The sequence below is a fragment of the Zalophus californianus genome, chromosome 5 (assembly GCF_009762305.2).
Source record: "Zalophus californianus isolate mZalCal1 chromosome 5, mZalCal1.pri.v2, whole genome shotgun sequence".
In the NCBI taxonomy this organism is placed as follows: domain Eukaryota; kingdom Metazoa; phylum Chordata; class Mammalia; order Carnivora; family Otariidae; genus Zalophus; species Zalophus californianus.
Window position 1 is genome coordinate 104,500,287 of NC_045599.1, and position 17,950 is coordinate 104,518,236.

A 17,950-nucleotide genomic window follows, 5' to 3' on the forward strand; every position below is an offset into this window, starting at 1 on the left:
TGGTGTAGCCACTGTGGAAAACAGTATGGAGTTTCCTCAGGAAGTTAAAAATAGAGCTACCCTACCACCCAGCAATTGCACTACTGGGTATTTACCCCAAAGATACAAATGTAATGATCTGAAGGGGCGCGAGCACCCCAATGTTTATAGCACAATGTCCAGAGCCCAGATGTATCACCATATGAGTGGATAAAGAAGATGTGGTATATATATACAATGGAATATTACTCAGCCATCAGAAAGGATGAATACTTACATTGATGTGGATGGAACTGGAGGGTATTATGCTGAGTGAAATAAATCAGTCAGAGAAAGACAATTATATGGTTTCACTTATATGTGGCATATATGAAACAGCACAGAGCATCATAGGGGAAAAGAGGGAAAACTGAATGGGAAGTCATCAGAGAGGGAGACAAACCCTGAGAGACTCTTAACTATAGGAAACAAACTGAGGGTTGCTGGAGGGGAGGTGGGTGGGGGGATGGAGTAATTGGGTGATGGGCATTGAGGAGGGCATGTGATGTGATGAGCACTGGGTGTTATAGGCAACTGATGAATTATTGAACTCTACATCTGAAACTAGTGATGTACTATATGTTGGCTAATTGAATTTAAAGAAGAGGAAAGGAGCTGGACTCCTGGGAACTAGGAATAAATATAAAATGGACTTAAAAAAAGTTCTCAGAGCAACTCACAAGTGTCATTAGGAAGAGAATAATTAAATTTCTCCTTCCTGTTGCTCACCAGATCTTCCCTTCTAATGGGCAGAGAATAATATATTTGCGCCTCACCCATAATTCTTTGCAGCAACTAAAGACGTCTGGGAATTCTTCCCTAGGGTTTTGATAGGTTGTTAGGTCTAAGAGACTAAAATAAATACAGAACCAATTTCATAAAATCAGATGATAAACTGCTGACATCACTGTGATCATGTTTGGGTTAGAAGGCTAAAGGACTTTCCTGCACCCCAGCCAGAAATCCACCACCACCTTGCTTTTAGCCCCACGTTCCCCTGACCTGTTTACTTCCTTCCCCTTTTCTCTCAGGCCATTTTCTCTCTCCTCCCATTTGAAAAACTAGCCTTTCTTCCTCCTTCTCTCTTTTCTCGCTCTTTTTTTTCCTTTCTTTCCTTTAAATTTGGATACTATAGCACTTTGTTTCTCCTAATACCTATTCCCTTCCTTGCCTTTTCCCTGACTGCAGTCAGTGTGCTGAAAATGATTAGACTCTGCCCCATAGGGCACACTCTACAGGCCCTTAATTCAGCCTGGCAAGTTTACTATCTTTCTCTATTTAGCTTGCTTTCCCAAATGACAGCTTAAAACCACAACTCTCTTTAAACCTCAGATCTTCCAGTTTACATCCTTGTTCTTGGTGGATGACATTGTCTTATATTTTTGATAAGAAAAGGGAAGGTCTCTGGGCGCCTGAGTGGCTCAGTTAAGTGTCTGACTCTTGATTTCGGTTCAGGTCATGATCTCAGGGTCATTGGATTGAGCCCCTTGTCAGACTCCACGCTCAGCAGGGAGTCTGCTTGAGGTTCTCTCTTTCCCTCTCCCTCTGCCCCTCCCCCCTCAAAAAAGAAAGAAAGAAAATATAAGATCTCAAAGAGGAATTACCTTAACTTCAAACCTCTGGAATCTATGAACTAAGTTAAATCTGCACCTGTCTTTGCTTATTTTGCTTGTTTTTATATGGCAATTTCCTTCTACCTGAAGCCAACCCTTATACTTGTGCTCTGGCTCCTTCCTTGTCAGCTTACTTTAAATCTAGTATCCTTTCTGGCAACTGTATTTTTAATCTTTCTCTCTACTGGTTCATTTCCATCAATGATAAGTATGCCATGGTATCTTGCCATCAAGATACCTTTCCTTTCATAGTTGGGCATTTCAAAAACATAGTTTACCTTTGTCTAAACTTGACACAATCTGTAATTGTGTATTTATTTCAGAAGATTTTTTTTAGTGACGGTCTCTCACTGTACTGTAAGCTTTGTGAGGAACCAGACCATGTCTGATTAATTCACCATTATATCCTCAGAGTCTAGCATGACGTTGGCTAAAGCAGGTAATCAAATATTTGCTGAATGGATGAATATTAATGAATAGAACGTCAAGTAATGAGAGCTTGTTATATATTATGCATATAATAATGCATATCCATGAATGATTATAATTTGTATATGGCTCTGGATGCATAGGAAAGTTCTGAAATATACACCAAAATGCTAACAGTTCATGGTACCATAGGATACACGCAGTATTTGTTAAGTGAGTTAATTGAAATTATCTCTTGATGGCATCATAGAGCAAGTGCTTTTCATCTTGTTTATGTTTTTCTATATTTGGATTTTTCACAATGATTTTGCATTCTTTTTCTTTTTAATATAAGAAATTCATGAAGGCATTTTTTAAAAAAAAATTTCAAATAATACAGATATATCCTTAGCACATAATTTTTGTGCCTATCCTTGCAAGTCATTTCTATGCTTTAGATTTATATACATTTGTATGTACAGTTTATATATACTTTTTAAAAATAATTATAGATTTATAGGAGGTTTCAAAAAGATAATATGCACCCTTCACCAAGTTTTTTTCTAATGATTGTCTTTCATAGCCTTAGTACAGTGTCAAAACTTTGACATTGGTATGATGTGTGTGCATATAATTTTAGGCCATGTGTTATCACATATAAATTCATATAACCACTACAATCAAGATACAGAACTCTTCTATCACTACAAAGATGCCCTTGTGCTACCCATTTATACCCACCCCCACCCCCATTCCTCTTACCATTCCTAGCCTTTGGTCATTAATCTGTTTTCCATCTTTATACTTTTGTCATTTCTAGAATATTATGTAAATGGAATCCTACATAAAGGCCTTTTGAGTTTTTTTTTTTCCCCCACTCAGCTTAAGACACTTGAGATCTATTCAAACTATTGTTTGTAGCAACAGTCCATTCCCTTTTATGGCTGAGTAGCATTTCCTGGTATGGATTTACCACAATTTGTCGAATTATTCACCTGTTTGGGCTTTTTTTTTTTTCAGTTTTTGGCTTTTACAAACGATATAGACCATTTGTATGTAATACAATTATTGATATGTTAAGGCTTCATTCTGCCAATTTATTGTTTTCTGTTTGTTCCTTCTGTTTTTGGTTTTTCTGGGTTTTTTTTCATGTCTTTCTGTTGGTTATTTGAACATGATTTTACAATTCCACTTTGATTTGTCTGTAGTGTTTTTGAGTATATCTTTTTGTATGAATTTTTTAGTGGTTGCCCTAGGTATTGCATTATATATACCTAACTTAGCACAGTCTACTGGTGATGGCATTTTACTAGTTTGAGTGAAGTATAAAAACCTTAACTCTGGGGCACCTGGGTGGCTCAGTAGGTTAAGTGTCTGCCTTTGGCTTAGGTCATGATCCCAGCATCCTGGGATCCGGCCTGTGTTGGGCTCCCTGCTCAGCGGGGAGCCTGCTTCTCTCTCTCCTTCTCTCTTTCCTTCTGTCGCTCCCCCTGCTATGCTCTCTCGCTCATTCTCTCCTTTTCTGTCTCAAATAAATATATAAAATCTTAAAAAAAAAAACAAAACCTTAACTCCATTTATGTTTCTTTACTCTCCACAGTTTATAATTGTCTTAAACATTTCTCCTACATAGACTGAAAACCATATTATCAAACAATATTATAATGTTGGCTTCAATCATCAATTATAATTTAGAAAATTCGAGAAGGAAAGTCTATTGTATTTACCCATATTTTCACTCCTTCCATTGTTCTTTCTTCCTAATATCCCAAGTTCCTTCTATCATTCCCTTGTTGTTTAGAGAACTTCTTGTAGCCATTCTATTAGGATAGGTCTGCTGGTGCAAATGCCTTGAGACTTCCTTCCTTCGAGAATGTCTTGACTTCCCCTTTATTACTAAAGGATAATTTCACTGGATACAGAATCTGGATTGATAATTCTTTTGGCACTTGAAAAAATGTGCTACTTCCTTTTGGCCTCCATTGTTTCAGAAGAGAAATCTCATCTGAATTGTTCTTTCCTACTCTTTGTAAGCTGTTGTTTCTTTCTTACTGCTTCAGGATTTTTTTTTTTTTTTTTGGTCTTTAGTTTTCAGAAGTTTGACTATGATGTGTCTTGGTGGAGATATATTTAGATTTATTGTTTGAGGTTCACTTAGCTTCTTTAATCTTGGTTTATGTCTTTTGCCAAATTTTGGAAGATTTTTAGAAATTATTTCTTTAAATACTTTTCCAGGTCACCCCTCTTTCTCCTCTCCTTCTACGACTGTACTGGAACAAATGTTAGATCTTTTAGAGTAGCCCACAGGTCCCCAGAACTGTTAATTTTTTAAAAATATATTTTTCTTTATTGTTCAGATTGGGTCATTTCTATTATCTCTGTTCAGGTTCACTGATTCTTCTATAATGCTCCATTCTTCTGTTCAGCCCATCCACTAAGTTTTTTTAAGTTTTATTTTAGGATATTGTAACTTTTCAGTTCTAAAATTTCCATTTGTCTTTTCTCTATATCTTCCATTTCTTTGCTGAAACTTTTTGTTTGTTTCAAGCATGTTCATAATTGTTTATTGAAACATTTTTATGCTGGCTGTTTTAAAATCCTTTTCAGATAATTCCAACATCTGTCCTTTCTCAGTGTTGACATCTGTTGATTGTCTTTCTCATTCAAATTGAGATTTTCCTGGTTGTTAGTATGACAGGTACCTTTCTATTGTAGCCTGAACATTTTGGATATTATATTATGATACTCTGGATCTTATTTAAATCTTCTGTTTAAAGAGGCCTTCTTTGATACTGCAGAGTGGGGTTAGGGGGATTCTACCTTATAACTTCCTGGTTGAGGTACAAGCTCATATCCCCATTAGGCCTTCTTTGTTACCCCATGTGGGCAGGAAAGGGCACCTCATTACTGTTGTGTAGGAGTGGGAGTTCAGGTTCTCCACCAGGCTTCCACTGATACCCCCCTAGTTGGGAGGTCGAAGGATGCCTCATCACTACTCCCCACATGGCCTCCACTGACATTATGGGTGGTGTGGGGGAGGACCTCATTACCACTGGAAGATGGTACAAGTTCTGGCTTCCCACTCAGCTTTCTCTGACACCATCCTCATAGAGGGATTGGGGTAACTCATTATAGTCTGGCATGAGTGAAAGTCTAGGTTTCCCACTGGGCTGTTGCTGACAGAAGTGGGGGTGGGACCACCACTTTTTCTGCAATACTTGGAGTATGGCACTATGTCAGGAGTCTCCATGAACACTCTGCTGTTCAGTGATTCACTAGGAGTACTCACTGGACTCAATATACAGTTGTATTCACTGATGATATTTTCAGCAAAAGGTTACAAAGCACAATCAGCAAAGAGAAAAGTTTTGTGGAGTGAAGTCTAGGGAAAACCAGGCACAAGATTCTAAGAGTTCTCTCCCAATAGAATTGCCCAGGATGCACTTAATTTTTCCATCAGTGAATTGTGACAATAGGTATTAAGTATTGTATTCCAGGGACATTTTTTTTAAGATTTTATTTGTTTATTTGACAGAGAGAGCGCGCACAAGCAGGCAGAACAGCAGGCACAGGGAGGGGGGAAGCAGGCTCCCTGCTAAGCAGGAAGCCTGATATGGGGCTTGATCCCAGTGATGACCTGAGCCAAAGGCAGATGCTTAGCCGACTGAGCCACCCAGGCACCCCGAGTCTTCCAATGAAGTTTATTAGAGACTCAGTACCCAAGGTTTTTTTGCACTGGTCATATAGGTACCCATTGCCTAGCACCAATTCCAGACCCCCAGAAGGAAAGCAGGTGTACAGCATAAACCATTATCACTTGCATGAACAGTCTAGGCACAGTGAGACAGCCATATCATTTCGGGAAAGTTTAATATCAATGTAGGGAACTGTTTTATCAGTGAAGCTTCTAGATGTTAGCCAAAGGCCAACCTTCAAGCAAGACTTTCTATGGCTCAGGCCTCCCACATTAACTTTTTTCTGCATGAGTGGTTATTAACCAAATTTTTTTTTTCCTTGCAAGGCTGTACCTTTACTGGTCCTTTGTCTAGACAGAGCAGGCTTTTGGGGGCAGTTTTGGTCTGAGCCTGCTGGCATTTCTAGGTTGCCTGCATCTGCCGGACCTAGTCTGAGGAATATGAAGCAAAAGGAAAACCCAGGGAACTCACTGCCATGTCTTTCGAGGTAACTAGCCAATCTGCCTTTTCTCTATCTTTCAGAGTCTTCCTGTATTTGTTTCATAATACCATCCAGAGTTTTTGTACTGTTGTACTTAGCAGAAGGAACTGGGAGAAGTGCAATGACTCTGTCTTGTCCCCGACCTGGAAGTCTCTGTATTACTTTTATTATTAGGAAAAAAAAGAGATTTTAAAATTTTTAATTGTTTTCATTGAAAACAAAACATGTATATGACATAAATTTAACTTTTTTATTGAATTAAGAACACTTAACATGGGATCTATTCTCTTAAAAAATTTTTAAGTGTACCATAGTACACTTAACATAGTATTGTTAACTATAGGCACAAAGTTGTAAGGTAGATCCCTGGAACTTAATTTTAAACCTGAAATTGGTAGGTTTAAATTAATATAGGGTCTAAAAATTACCAATTGTAGGAAAAAATCATGATTTGATTCTACTTATTCTGATAGTAAAATTTATTTCTGCCAATTATGAAAATATGTATTCATTGTAGAAAGTTGATTTTATTTTTCTTTGTTTAGTAAATGGAATGAGACTTTTAAAGCCAATAAAGGCTACAGGGTGGCAGAAGATCCAGATTCATTTAACTTTGCCATCATCTTATAGGGAAAATATCAAGAGGAGAATTTTTCCTGTAGTTGAAGTATAGAATTTAAACAGGCCTCCATAGGTGGCCCTGCAGGCAGTTTCCCATACCCAGTGTTAATGGTAAAACTTGTGCTTCTTGTTTATATCCAAAGTTTGTGCATAGGAGATAATATCTTTTAAATTGTGGGAGAAATCATTATAAATGTCCCTATCCACCAATTCTAGACTAATGAACTATTTCTGAAATGAAAATTTTAGTATAATATATTGCTAACTAAGCAACATTCAATTTGAAATCTTAAGAACATAAAATTGTTATTATGTTGCAGCATTTCACATTATGATGGCAATTTCATTTATTTGTTTTTTATATCCATGGTGACTCATAAGTGGATAAATTAATATCTCCATTCTTCAAGAAATATTAATGAAATGTCTAGACTGTTACAATCCAAACATTTATGGCATGACAAAGCAAGTTTTGACCACCAATAAGCTATCTATAATGAATAGGCTACCGTTATTTTATTCATTATACTTCTAATTGTCAGGAAACATTTCTTTACAATGTGTTTATGTCCAAAGAGCATTAGGGAGGGTTCTAGAAGCAGCCTTGCCTAAAATTATCCTCCTGACCTTGAGGTAATCAATTTCCTCTGACCTCAATCCCTGTTTATAAAAATGAGTTTATTGAATAAACAAAAGATTTTTTAAAATTCTGTATTTCAGAATCTCTAGGGTTTAATTCAATAGTTCCTAAACAACATGGTATAGACCTGAACTAGATTATGACATAGTTTCCATCAGTCTTCTGCTTACAAAATGAGAAATAAAAAGATCATGTAGTGTACTGGTCATAAAGCCAAATGGAAAAACCATGTTCTTTCTTTTTTTGATAACTATTATTACCTCTCTCTTGTCTGCATTTATCTTTCCTGGAATTTCCAGAGCTTCATTATTCACACTGAAATAAACTTCACAGAGAATCTACATTTACTATTTAGAATCTCATTGGTAATATAAAAGTGGTACATTTTTTGATGCTGTATAAATATTACTTCAAATGATTTGTTTTGAAATATTTTTTCTGATTTTAAATAATAGAAACTTAATCAGCTAACTTGAGTCAAAAAGATGGGGCTGGGGAGGGAAGAGAGGTGTCAGGAGGGCACAGTACCTGGCATAGGGAATTAGTTGAATGTTGTTGAACCAGGAGCCAAGGCAAGTTCAAGGTCCTTAACAATAAATCTATAGACCTTATTTATCCCTAGAGTACCGCTTTTAATATGACTCTGATTCCCAGTCTCTGTCACTCAGCTCCAAATCCCCAAATCCTGAGATAAGATCTTAGTGGCCTAACTTAGGTCATATTATCTCTGGATTGATCAACTCCTCAAAGTGCTTCAGGTTCTACCTGAGCCTGCCCGTGTCTACCGGGAAGGGTTCTAGAGAAGAGGCCTTTCTGTAGGTCAAACAGCCACTCCTGAAGTGTGCTCTATGCTGACAGTTAATGGTGTCACTTCTCTTCCTGACCACTCTCAGTATTACTCTTTTTCTCTTCTTAACATTCTAGCTAATTCAGTATTCATTTATCCACTCTCGTTTAATAATAGTCACATTATATCAATAAGCAAATCATTCATTTTATTTCTCTCCACCCATATTGCAGCTCTTTGGATTTACATTAATTTTAAATTTTGCCACCTAAAAATGTATTTTATGCTGTCACTGTTACTAACATTTATAAGAAGTATTAAACCATGCCAAATTAGTTCATGGTTCTCAAATATTGAAACGTTTCATATTTTAAATTAATGTGAGTCTCTCCATTAACTTTTTCTTAGAATTGTGCCCTCTGAATTTGATTACATGTTAATAACTCCAGTTTTGACATGAGTCACAGTTACTCTTCTCTTTTTGGTATAGTGAATCTAACCTGTAGCTTTTTTTCTCTTCATTACTTTCCCATAATAATATTTCTAATGATAGATCTAATAATGATATTCCTGCAAGCACCATAGATGTGTTATTTCATTTAATTCTCACAAAAACATTATGGATGTCAGATTAAAATATTTTTTGTCCCAAAACAAAAAAAGGACAAACTGTGTTCTGCATTTGGCTCATGGTTTAAGAAAAATCATTGGCAGCAGTCTGTTTAAAACTAGAATCTGTTGCTGGGTGCTCTACCTCTGACCTCAGTTTAATTCAGTTTCCACGGGGGAATGCAACCTTAGGACTCCAGTTAACATCCACAGACATCTCCTTGGTGTTGCTTTTTACATGTATTGATTTTTATTTACAATCAACGGTTAGCATATCTGATGTCTGATACCATTGCCTCCAAATTTCTTATGTAACAACTAATATGGACGTGATACTTCTATGACCATGTTATTGGGAAGTTTAAGTTAAACAATTGAAATACTATCTTCAGACTGTCTAGAGACAGAGAAAATGACATTCACTTTTAAATAAATTTATAAACACTATCTTAAAAATTACAGTTCTATTGAGCTTCTATTTGAGCAGTTGTGTAATCACATAATGACAGCAGAAAGACTAAAGAAGAGAAAATTGAAAAATACTTTAGGAGACAAAATTATTGTGTTTTTCTGGATCAGTGGAAGAGACTTATTTAATAGCAACATCAAAAATACTATACTTTATGTAGAAATTGAATAAAATGCAAGCAATTTACTAATGTATATTTGTGAAACACTGTCCTGAGAATTGTGATTCTATCATGTTTCCATTTGAGCACTTGTATATCACTTAACTAATAATAATAAAGCTAAAAGAGAAAATACTCAAAATTATTTTATAAGGCAAAATTCTTGCTGTGTTCCTGAATTATTTTAGTGGACTTGTCAACAACAACAACAAAAATACTGTAATAACCATACCTACAAATAGAATAAAATGGAAGCAATTTCCTTTTAAGATTCATGCTTAAATAATCTACAATGATAAAACAATATCTTAAGAATGATAATTCTCTCCATCTTCCACTTGAGGGATGGAATGATCACTTAATAGCAGTAAGACTAAGAGAAAATATCAAAATTACTTTAGGAGAAAGCAAAAATGCATTTTTCCTATGATTCTGATCTTGGGCTCATTAGAAGGCTAGATCAATTGTGAATGTGTCTCACTTGTGTGGACAAAAAAACAAAATCCAGCACTTGTTTAGAGATGTTTCTTATTGCCAGTGGAGAATGTGCTAAGCTATGAACATCCCTCTGTGGAAAAGATTCTTGGGGAGGCCCAAATTGGCTTTCCAGAAAAAGGAACATGACAGGAGGTCTCTTGTCAGGAACCATTTCCTGGGACCCACCTGTGATATCTGACCTCTGATAGGCAGATGACTTAGAAGAACAGAGCCTGGATCAGCTGCCTTCCATTCAGCTGAAAGGATTGAATCTGGCATAATTAAATGGCCAGGATCATATGTGGTATCATTCTATTGGCCTGTATTTCTGAAAATGTATATGTCTTAGAGTTGTCCAAGGAAGGTCTTGAGCATCTGCCAGCATGAGGAGCACCAGGACAAGTTCTGTCCTGCTGCTGTGGAGGAAATGCTATGTCAGATGGAGTTGGCCTGATTGAAGAATGTGGTCCACACAGACACAAGATTCTGGATCTTTGAGCCATCCCAACTTAGAGGACCTCCTTCCTCATACCAGGGAATTCCAGCACCTCTTTGAACCTTTGGCAAATGCCCCTTTTGAAACACCAGGGACATAAAGATACTTTTTGCAAAGTTGAGATTTAAATTCTTCCTAAATCATTATTTCTCCTGAAGTATGGATTTTATTTTCTTATCAAAGCTTTTTTTTCAGCCAACAGATATCTCACCAAATATCATGAGCCTTTTTTCCTCATGGTAATTGATAATCAAAGACCCAATGGTTCTTTCTGATTTTCTAAAAGGATTTGGCTTATATTCTGTAGGCGTCCACCTCTTGGCACGCATAAAGGATCTTCTCATCTACTTTGGACAGATTCTTTTCTTCCTTTCCAAAGTAAATCACTTTAGGTGGAGTGCTCCATAGTCATGTTACTTTATTTTTTTTTAAAGATTTTATTTATTTATTTGACAGAGAGAGAGAGCACAAGTAGGCAGAGAGGCAGGCAGAGGGAGAGGGAGAAGCAGGCTCCCCGCTGAGCAGGGAGCCCAATGCAAAGCTCGATCCCAGGACCCTGGTATCATGACCTGAGCTGAAGGCAGACTCTTAACCAGCTGAGCCACCCAGGCATCCTCAAAACTGGATTTTTCTGACTGCAATGAAGCTTGTGAGTTTTTGTGACTATTTAATATGATGTCTAAGTACATTTATTATTTTTACTTCTTCAGATAATTTAATGTATATTTGGTTGCTTTTTTTCTTTAACAGTCTTTAAAGGCACATTTACTTTAGCCACATAAATCCAGTTTATTCAAAACTCCACTTGGCTAACATAAGTAAATCTTCATGACCTTGGATTAGGCAATGGTTTCTTAACTATGATGCCAAAAGCGCAAGCAACAAAAGAAAATATTGATAAGTTGCATTTCACCAAAAGTAAAAATCTTAATCAAGGACACTATCAAGAAAGTGAAAAGACAATCCACAAAATAGAAAATATTTGCAATCCTTTATCTCATAACAGTCTAGTATCCAGAATATACAAGGAACTCCTACAACGCAACAACATAAAGACAAACACCTCAATTACAAATGGGCAAAGGAGCTAAATATTTCTCCAAAGAAGATATATAGATGGCCAATAAACTTATAAAAAGATGCTCAACATCATTAGTTGTTAGGGAAATGCAAATCAAAATCAGAATGAGACTTCTCGCCCATCATGATGGCCATTTAAAAAAAAGATAAATGTTAGCAAGGATGGGGAGGAAATGGACCCTTGTAAACTATTTGTCTGAATGAAAAATGGTGCAGCTAGGGAAACAATTTGGCACTTCCTGAAAATGCTAAACATAGAGTTACCGTAAGATCCAGTGATTACACTCTTAGACATATACCCAAGAGAATTAAAAACATATTTTGAAACAAAAATTTGTATGCAAATATTCATAGCATTATTCATTATAGCCAAAAAGTAGAAACAACCTAAATGTCCATCAATGGATGAAAGAATAAACTGTGGTAGATCAATGCAATGGAATAGTATTTGGTCATAAAAAGAAATGGAACTGATACATAGATGAACCTTGAATACATTATGTTAGCTAAAAGAGGCCAGATACAAAAGGCCACATATTGTATGATTCCATTTATATGAAATGTCCAGAACAGGCAAATCCATGGAGATAGAAAGCAGATTAGCGGCTGCCAGGTGGGGAGGGGCAAGACTGGGGAAGCAGTCAAGTACTTATTGGGCATGGGGTTTCTTTTTGAGGTGATGAAAGTGTTCTGAAATTAGAGAGTGAGGATGGTTACACACATTGTGAATGTAGTAAAAGACACTGAATTATAAACTTTAAAATGGTGAATTTTATGTGAATTTTACCTCAGTTAAAAATTTTGTAAATATACTATGAAATCTCCATTGTCTGATGCATTCATTATATCCATTTCCAAGATCTCATCCATGTTCTTTTTTTTCTTTTTATAAGTTTTATTTATTTGACAGAGAGACAGCGAGAGAGGGAACACAAGCAGGGGGAGTGGGAGAGGGAGAAGCAGGCTTCCTGCCTGAGGTGGGGCTCAATCCCTGGACCTTGGGATCATGACCTAAGCTGAAGGCAGACGCTTAATGACTGAGCCAGCCAGGCGCTCCTCATCCATGTTCTTTTGTCTAAGAACAGCAACCCAATCTCCCATATTCTGCAAGTGTTTCTTTTTTTTAAGTTTATTCACTCTTTCTTTTCATCCTTTAGCTTCTTATGGAAGCAGATTTATGCTTTTCTGCAGGTAGGCATTTTCATCCAAACCAAGCTTTATTGCCACCTTGAGTTTTTCATTAGCTATTGTATTTTTAACATTGTTTGGTTGCAGCTACTTGAAACTGGATTCATTCTGATGCATTTTTTTTTAGAGTAGGCTCCATGCCCAGTGTGGAGCCCAAAAGGGGGGCTGGGGGGGAAGGGCGCTGAGCTCACAACCCTGAGATCAAGACCTGAGCTGAGATCAAGAGTCAGATTCTTAACCAACTGAGCCATCCATGTGCCCCTTGTTCTGATGCATTTTTAAAAGATTAAGTCTCTCTTATAATATCAGCCATCAGCTTAACTTGTTCCAAATGCTTGGATATCTCTTCAAAGTTTCTCTTTTAGCCCCAAGTAAAGAGTTGGATATTTCCAAGTATTTATTAGTGGCCACCAGTTTTTTTATTAATGATCTTGTTCTCAAGCCTGGTTTACATTAAAAAAGATTGAAAACCTCCAAATTCTTTCTGAATAAGGCTAAGCTTCTAAAAATATTTATCTCTTTTTTCCATAAGGGCAGGAACTCCAATGGGCAGTCTTTTGTTTTTGTTTGCATAAAACTGTATCTTTTAAAAAAAATCTGACTATGACTGGAAATACCATTATAGCTCACAGCTACTGGTGGGTATCTGTGAGAAGTATTGTCTAATTGAATTTTATTCTTCAGCTATCAGCTCAAATGCCCGTTCCTCATGTAGGCTTTTTGTGAACTCACAGACTAGGTGAGGCCCTTGATTATGAACTCCAGAGAAACACAATCCTTTTCTTCAGAAACTTATCATAGTTCATAATCACATGCCCCATCTCCACCCAGAGAGAGCCATCATCCTGAATTTGGTGTTAAGCATGCCCTTCTTTGCTTTAGAGCACGCCACATAGATATATACCTCTAAACTATTATTCAGTTTTGTCTGTTCAACTACATCAATTAAATCATATTTGGCATTCTGTGATTACTTTTACTCTTTTGGAGTTCAGCCATTTTATGTGTGTGCTTGTATTAATTTTCACAGCTGTATAAAAAATCGATGACATAGGGATGCCTGGGTGTCTCAGTCGTTAAGCGTCTGCCTTCAGCTCAGGTCATGATCCCAGGGTCCTGGGATCGAGCCCCACATCGGGCTCCCTGCTCCGCGGGAGGCCTGCTTCTCCCTTTCCCACTCCCTCTGCTTGTGTTCCCTCTCTCACTGTCTCTCTCTGTCAAATAAATAAATAAAATCTTTAAAAAAAAATCCATGACATAGATAGATCACAAATTTATTATTTGTTTTATTGTCAATAGAAATTTGAATCTTGCCAAAGTTTTTGCCTATTGGGAACTATTATGGGCTATTATACATTGGAGTTTCTTATAGGTGTCTTTTGCTTTACATGTGAACAAATATTTTAATTTTATACTTAGGAATAGTATTCCTTGATATATGATCTGTGCTTGTTTGACTCTAATGGGTGATGCCAAATTGCTTTCCAAAGTTGGAAAACTCATAAGAGAATATGAGTTTACCCTGTCCTACATTCTTGTCAAAACCTTGTTAGTGTCTCATTTGTGCCAGTCTAGTGAGCTGAATTGTTTCTCACTATGGTTTTAATTTGTACTTCCCTGATTACTGATGGGATTAAACTTGTTTTCCCCCTATTTCTGGGCATTTAGATTTCTGCTTCTTCTGAAGAATCTTTCTGCCTATTTTCTATATGGTTGTTTGTCTTTTTCTATTTGCTTAATAGGAGTTGTAGATTGTGGATATAATATGTTATGCATTATATGTGCTGTGAACTATCTTCTTCCAGTTATGCTTTTCCTTTTCATTCTCATTATCATGTCTCATTGAACAGAAGTTCTTAATTCTGACTATGTTTAATGTTTTATCTTTTCCATGATGGGTTGCTCTCTTTGTATCTTGTATAAGAAATTTTTCCTTAGCACAGGTCATAAAGATATTCTCTAGGTTCTTTTAAAGCTTTCAAGTTTACCTTTTATATTTGATCCATGGAAATTAAATTTTGACTATGGTATTGGGTAGGAATCCATTTTCACATGGGCTTGTTTCTCTCTTATGTAAAACAAATCTGAAGGTAGGCAATCTAGCAATGCTACTCCAAGGTATATGCCCTGGAAAGAGACTACTGGACGGATGTACCAGGAGACATGAACAAGTTCACTATAACATTATTCATAAGAGAAAAAAAAAACCCTGGAAACAACAGAAGGAATTTAATATGGAGAACTAGTTAGAGAGCATTAGCAGAGCTGAAAATGAGAAGGTGAAGCATCTCAGAAATCAACAACTGCAGGGAGCTTCAGCCATCCCTAGGGAAGACAAAAGGAAGAGGGAGTGTCTTTAGAGCCTAGGAACCAGGGTATATGGCAGGATCTGGAAGTTAGAGGAAGAGCCTACGGCACCACTGGAGGCTGACTATGCAGCCAGAGTTGCCCAAAAAAGCTGGAGCCATGGTAGGGTGTGAGCAGCAAGTCACTGCCAGAGATGCTGCCCAAAGCAAAGAGAGAAGGAGAAATAGTATGCCTTCTCCCCTTGTCCTGCCCTCTAGTCTACCATCAGTGTCTCTATTGGCCAAACCCAACCAGAAGCCAGTGGGCAAGGCAGCCTGAGAAATGTGGGTTACCAAGGTCAGCACCCTGTGATACAGAGGTAAGCAGAAGGACAGGGAATGGATCTGAGCACTAATAGGCCAATGACAGGCACAAGACACTTCTCACATCTGGCCCTAATGTATCTTCCTTCTCATTTCCACCACTCCCTGCCCCCTTGTACTAGCGTCTCAGTCATGTCAGGTTACTGGATATTTCAAGGCTATGTTGTGCACATTCCCATTCTCTAGCCCTTTGTTCAAACCATCCCCTCAGCTTGGTATTCTTCCTTGTCTCCCTTGAAGTCTTACTCATCCTTCAAATATTAGTTTATGTCCTCATCCTTGAAACCTTTCATTGCCGTCACATTTGTAAGTTTCTCACCCTCCAAACATCCTTTAAGTATTGGGGTTCCTAGGATTCTGTCTTTGGTCCTCTTTTTATCTTTTATCTCAAGTTACTGGGTGACCTAAGTAGGTGATTTCATCCACAACTTACACTGAAGTGTGATGATTCACAAATTGTGTCTTTCCTAAACACCAGACCCACATATATAGCTACTGATTAGACGTTTCCACTTGCTTTTTTTTATAATGCCTCAGACTCACTATGTCTAAAACTTAACTACCAAATTCTTCTCCTGGTATACTTCTACTGTATTTTACTCAGTTGCCCAAGGCCAATATTTAGAAATCACCCAATGCTACTCCTTTCCTCTGATCCCTTCCCCAATTATAATCAATCATACCAAGTCCCATCAGTGCTACCTCATTTACGTTTCTCAGAGATGTGCTCTAAAAATTTGGCAACATATATTAAAAGTCTTAAAGCTATGTCATAGGTTGAATTGCGTCTTCCCAAAATTCATATGTTGGAGTCCTAACATTTAACACTTAAGAATATAATTTTATTTAGAGATAGGGTTATTGTAAATGAGGTCATAATGGAGTAGGGTGACCCCCTAATACAATATGGCTGGTGTCCTTATAAAAAGGGAAATTTTGGACACAGGCAAATAGGGAGAATGTCATGTGAAGATAAAGACAGAGATTGGGGTAATGCAGCAGAAGCTAAATATGGCCAAAGATTGCCAGTGAACCACCAGAAGCCGGGAGAGAGTCATGGAACAGATTCTCATGCACAGCCTGCAGAAGAAATCGACCTTCTGACAGCTTGATCTTCACTTTCTAGCCTCCAGAAATGTGAGACAATAAAATTCTATTGTTTAAGCCTCTTGGCTTGTGACACTCTGTTCCAGCAGCCTAGAAAACGATTATAAATATGTGTACTCTTTGACCTTACACCTAGTAATTAGTTTTTTGAAAATAATTGCGCAAATGAACAAAGGACGCAATTGTGTTCACAATTGTATAATGGGAAATAACCTAAGTGTCTTAACAGTGGGATACCAAGTCCATCAATAAACAGTGGGATGCCATATAGCTTTTAACAGTACCGTACATATAATGCTTGAGAGAAAAAGACATTCACAATATAATTAAGTTAAAGGGGGCCTTACAAGAGCTATTACGAGGCTATTTTTTGCAGCTTAAATGTATGTGTGTTATAAATGCATAGGAAAAAGTCTGAAAGTATGGTAGACATATTTACGAAAGTAGAATTTCAGGTAATTCGCATTTTCTTTTTGTTTAGAAATGTAGTTTAAAAATTAACCAATGTTTCTAGTTTTCTTTCTCCACTAGTCTCTTAATAAAGAGGATACTGTCTTTGCCTGGTTAGGTTCACAGTCCCTCCCTAGCTTGGGAAGGAGGAAGGAAGAAAAGAGGAGGAGGGAGAGGAGGAAGGGAGAAGGAAAGGGAAGTTAAATTGATTAAAGAAGTATAATACAAAGATTAGGGAATTTAGAAAGCAAAGTATCAGTGTTAACTGGAGGAGAAGAAGTTTTGGGGAGGTAAAGTTGTGAATGAGAAAATCCAAAGCAATACAGGTTGTGGGAGAAACGTGGAGAAAGAAAAAGGACATAGGAAAAATGTATGTGGGGGTTAGAAACGAGATCCTCTGGGGGTGCCCGGCTGGCTCAGTTGGTACAGCACGTGGCTCTTGATTTTGGGGTCTTCATGAGTTCAAGACATTGGGCCTAGAGCTTACTTTAAAACTCTAGAAAAATAATAACAATAAAACACTTAACAAAAAAAAGAAAAAAGAAGAAATGGGATCCTCTGTAAAGATTTTTTTTTAAGATTTTATTTATTTATTTGACAGAGAGAGACACAGCAAGAGAGGGAACACAAGCAGGGGGAGCGGGAGAGGAAGAAGCAGGCTCCCCGCTGAGCAGGGAGCCCGATGTGGAGCTTGATCCCAGGACCCTGGGACCATGACCTGAGCCGAAGGCAGACGCTTAACCATCTGAGCTACCCAGGCACCCCCCTCTGTAAAGATTTTTGAGCAATGCAAATTAAAGCTCAGAATTTCATTTCATTTTTTAATCAGCTGTTTAGACTGTACTCTTTTGAATGCAATGTCCATAAAGAGAAAAGACCCAATGAGTCTAGGATTTATTGTTTATTGTTTTCTGTACTAAACATAGACTCCAGTTCACAAACGGAAGTATGCAAGAAATGTGACTTTATTTTTCTACCTCTC